We start from the raw sequence: 5,221 nt of genomic DNA, 5'->3' as shown, positions 1-5,221 counted from the left end.
CTCCGAGATCAACGAACGCTACCAAGGACGCCGCCACCTGCACCCCTGCGTATGACCCAACGTTTTGTATGACCTCAGCAACCTCAGACAGTCGCCCACAACTTGAATTTGATATGCCATACTTTACTTAATTCTCATTATGGTTACTCATCGAGGTTATATTAATCACGGAGATTAAACACCTTCACGAAACCTTGAAGTGCGTGAAGACGTGCATTGCCGTTGAATCCATGAGTATTCGGCTCTCACGGTTACTACATATCTGTCCTTCGTACATCGCCACCGCATCATAATTCATTTGCATACTGTAATGCAAATTACACGGTTTGCATCTCCAAACCACGGCCTCTCGTCGCACAGACTGGTTGAGTTTAGTAACCGTATTCTCAAAGGCTATGCTTTTGTGCAATGCCAGAACGAAATACACGTCGTGTGCGCCATGTAGACGCTAGACACGACTTCTCAAAACATGTTGTTGAGCTATTTGGTTCATTATTTTGCAAAATGGTTACGACGCAACATAAGGCGAAAAATTCAGGACAGAAAAGAGCGTCAGCTAGCAACTAGTTGCAACTTGCCCCGAGTTCGTCACCTTGTGTTGCGGTCATAACTATTTTGCAAGAGAGTGGTAAGCTGGGCTAGTTGGTATGTATTCATAATGATAAAGAGCGCGAAAAACCATACACAAAAAGGCCGTGTTGTTCCTCCCTTTTGCGTATGGTTTTTCGCGCTGTTAATCATTATGACTACTTTGCAATCTCTTGCCATCGGAGAGCGCATGCCACGGAAAGCCGCAATATACGTATATAAAATTTCAGGGAGAGTTCCTTTACCGTAGGCTAGAGCTATTGCTTTGAACAGTTTCGCTGCACTTCCTTACGTCCTCTGGCGCTGTTTTGTGCGAAGGAGACAATGAGGTATTTCCCAGAAACGAAACCGAAACTGCGCACAACGCGCGCTTGCCCATGATGCCTTTCAACTGCCCTCCTCGCAGAAAGTTGACAAAAGACAAAAGCACAAAAGCTGTGAACAGGGTTGCCAGGTTGGGCTATAAATAGCCAAATTGGGCTACTTTTTTTTCGAGTTGGCGGGATTTTTCATCTTTGGCTATTTGGCTATATTTGGGCTATTTTCTGGCTTCGTTCAAAAAACTCGTATTTCATTGTCTTTTCTACCCCTTGGTGGTTGTTTAGCTTCAAGATTGTTGTGAATGTGCATCGATAGACATTTCGCGCGCCTTCTTTCTGACCGGGCAGAGCGAGAAAAAAAGCAACGCGTGTTTTACACCTAAAGAAAAAAAGGAAGAAAAGGGCGAGGGTAGGGGGGTGCTGGGGTCGTTGTGCATCTTGTCCCTCTCTCGGAAAGGATGAAGCGGGAACGAAATGTGCGACCCGCGGGCTTTCAGTAGTCGTGTTGTGTGTCTCTCTGAGCCGTGCCCCCACAACGAGAAGCACTTCCTTTTTTTTCTTATCTTTACTGAACCATAGTAGCGACGGCCCCATGACATATAGTTACGGGGGGGTGGGGGTGCAAGGGAGGGAAGCGTGAGTCCTTTTGTCGATGCATCGGGACAGCGCACAGCTTCCTCCTCGCTGGGGAGGGAACAAGAGGGCCTTTTCGAGCGTGCGTGAGTGTCAAATCCTAGTTTTGTGGACAACAAAAAGGGAGGACTTTCTTTACCGGAAACTGACTATGACATTGTGGCCCCAGTTAAAAGAAAACAAATAAATCAACAAACACTACCAACAACAAGACACGAATACCCGTGCATTCTCAAGCAAGCAGCGTGTGTAATTGCGTGCATATGGGCGGCTCACTGCAAAAGAGCGCCTTTTCTCTGCCCACGCCTTTTGTATCTTTTGACCATCGCCGACGCCGCGGAAGGACGACAATGCAACACCGTGCAACCTGTTGCGGGCTGGGTAAACTTAAGTGCCACCTTCCTAGCCGACAGCACGCATACAACTTTAGAGGCATGCACACATGTTGGAACATTTGTGTAGTGCACAAGCGACGGTTCTTTTACTTGCGCTTAGAAGAAGTGTTAGCATATGTGTGGCCACCCACAGAGGATGGAAGCGAGACCATTTCTATGTGTGTGTATGGGGCGGTCTGCCTCTGCTTGTAATTAAACGACTCTCAATGGCCGCTCCGTCTTCCGATAGCGCCACCTTTTTAGCCGAAAGCGTGCATACGAGGCATGCACACATGTTGGAACATTTGTGTAGTGCACAAGCGACGGTTCTTTCACTTGCGCTTAGAAGTGTTAGCGTATGTGTGGCCACCCAGAGAGGATAGAAGCGAGACCATTTCTATGTGTGCACATGGGGGGGGGGGGGGTCTTAACTAAAGCAACGTTTAAGTGCCTCCATATTCGCACCACCTCTGCTTGTAATTAAACGACTCTCAATGGCCGCACCGTCTTCCGATAGCGCCACCTTTCTAGCCGAAAGCGTGCATACGAGGCATGCGCACATATTGAAACATTTGTGTAGTGCACAAGCGACGCGGTTCTTTCTCTTGCGCTTGGAAGAAGTGTTTGCATATGTGTGGCCACCCAGAAAGGATGGAAGTGAGACCATTTCGACGTGTGGGTGGGGTGTCCTAACCAAAGCAACGTTTAAATGCCACTCGACAAGTTTTTCATGTAACCATATTTTTTTCCTTCAAAATTGGCTAGCGCGAAAATCGACACGGACTAAGAAGGAACACTGATGTACAGGACAGGCGCTACTCGCAACTAAGCTTTATTCAGAAAATTCAGAAATTTTGAAGATTATGAACCAACTAGCCCAACAACGTATACTCTTAAGCTATATTTTTTTCCCTTGCACTTGTTTTACATGCTTGATCTCTTTCTTAATACATTGTACATTCAGTTCTTTCATGTACAAACTCGTTCTGTGTCAGTGAATAATAAATAAAAACGTTTTGTCTGGATTTATTGTCTTTGGCTATTTTGGGCTATTTTTATGGGCTACGTTTGGCTACTTTTGGGCTATTAATGCGCCATAATTTGGCGGGTTGTTCTTCGAGTACCTGGCAACCCTGGCTGTGAAAGCTGCGATCGGAGCAGCGTTGCCAGATGGTGAAATTCGGCACCAGATTGGGAAAATCTGGTGAAAATTGGGGGCTGCTGGTGTTGAGGTGCCAGAACGGCTACACCAGACAAAATCTGGTGAAAAGTGGTGAAAAATGTTGGGGAATGGCTTGTCACTGCTATTATTCTTATTTACACCGCGTTGTTGCCGACAACTTATTGCTTCATCCACATCCCACGAGTAGCGCCAGTTTCTTGCTGCACTCAAATCTACAAACCTTCAAACCAAAACCGACCGAGCAGGCCGATTGTGTGGCGAAGGTCGCGGGACAGTTCGCGGACCTGCTGGACGCCACTCCGCTCGTTCGTCTCGTCTTCAATAAAGTTTATTTTCTCCTTCTCCTTGTTTATGCATATCCACCTTTATGGCTCTAGAAGGCGACGGGCTCTACCTGAAAAACATAGCCTTCTCGTCTGATGTCCGATTAGAAAATGCCCTTGTTCTGGTGACGTAAATGCTAGGTTAGTCACTGGTCGGTTACGAGGAAAGTAATATATCCGAATGAGTATGTAAAGCTCGCCGAGGCTTTGATAAGGAAGCACACAGAGGCACGTTGGGAAGTATGTGTTCGGAACAATTAGCCATCGAAGGTCCGTGTTCAAAACAAACCTCGTTTTTCCTTCTTGTTTTCTTTATAGTTTTCGAGCCCTTAACACGCGCTAAGTGGATAAAAACAGTAAACAGGGCTAAATAACTGAAGTCGGTTTGTGGACACTGGCTTCATCATACGAAGAGAAAACAAGATGTAAGGGCATGGTGTAGATATATGTAGATCGAGTACATACCTTACACCGTATATAAGGGTAAGCTAATTGGTTATAAACTAAGAGCACATGTGACAGCTGACTTGCTACTTTTTTTTAGCTGACGTCTTATCGTTCGGCTTTTCCACTCCAGCATCTTTTCAACATCCTTGAGTGGGCCACCCAGAAACCTCCTTGCCTGTTTCTAGGAGTGTGTGAATATATATTCGAAAATTTCAAATAATTAATCGAATAGTGTTCTATTCGATTTGGCATTCGAATCCAATAGTGTATATTCGAAATACCAAATATTTTTTCCAATATACACTCTTCAGCATGGACGGAAAACCCCGAAGTAACGATATGCTGGAGCATTGAGGGGTCATTTTTGTGCAAGCTTACATGCATGACTAACAACAGTTAAGGGTTGCACGGCGGGCTCGCTTTCAATTTATAGCTTCCAAAGGTATAGCACATCGAAGACGGGACGGCGATTGACAAGTAGACAGGCATAGACATCAGGCGGTAGCCAGGGGGAGGGGGGGGGAATTCAACACCCTGAAAATTTTCAATTTTGCTTGCGTATATATACGCACACATACAAACGCACGAACGAACATACATATAGTATGGTTTAACCCCCCCCCCCCTACGCAAAAAAATTTCTGTATGTGTGTTTATATGCGTCATTCGCCTTGTCGCGCCTCTTGGATGCGCTACCTTTGGACGCAAATGTTATCGCGTGATGTAAATTTCTTGCAGATGCGGTTTTCAAGAATGATATTTATCTGTCTGTGGCGCTAAAGCCCATTAAGTGATAACTGGTTGGTTTATCTGTTTCAATAAATGTTTAGCTCGATGTGCGGTGTTCGGTTAAAGAGAGCTTAATTCTTATGCAAAGAGCCACCTTGAATACCCTTGTCACTGTTGTATTTCAAAGTATAGTTAGAAAATAACCCGAATGCTCCAGTCACTGATGCGTACGCCGTATACCTCAGTCTAGATAATTGCATGTATAGTAGTTTTTGTCGATTAAAAGTAATCGTAATGTTCCTTTAATGTTAAAATCTGTGAATATTTGTTGCAAAGAAAGTGTTGTGGGATCCTGGAGCTGTTTCGAAAATGGTTGCCTGACTATTCGTGCGTCACTTCGCAACGGTGGATGCATCTGTTGAGCGCCACTGTCACGTGCAGACGCGTCTTCGTTTGCGCGCACCCGCCGCGCCGAGGAATTGTGTGCGGCCCCCTCGCTCTTTCCCCATCCCCCCACACAACTGTACAAGTGTAGTACAAGAGATAGCTACACTCCCTCCCCTCCCCCCGCTGTTCTTCCCATCCGTACGTAGCCCATTTCATCAGTCTTCGGCATTTGTTTCT

The sequence above is a fragment of the Rhipicephalus sanguineus genome, chromosome 2 (assembly GCF_013339695.2).
Source record: "Rhipicephalus sanguineus isolate Rsan-2018 chromosome 2, BIME_Rsan_1.4, whole genome shotgun sequence".
In the NCBI taxonomy this organism is placed as follows: Eukaryota; Metazoa; Arthropoda; class Arachnida; order Ixodida; family Ixodidae; genus Rhipicephalus; species Rhipicephalus sanguineus.
The sequence above is the reverse complement of the archived record's forward strand: the minus strand, read 5'-3'. Positions refer to the sequence as shown.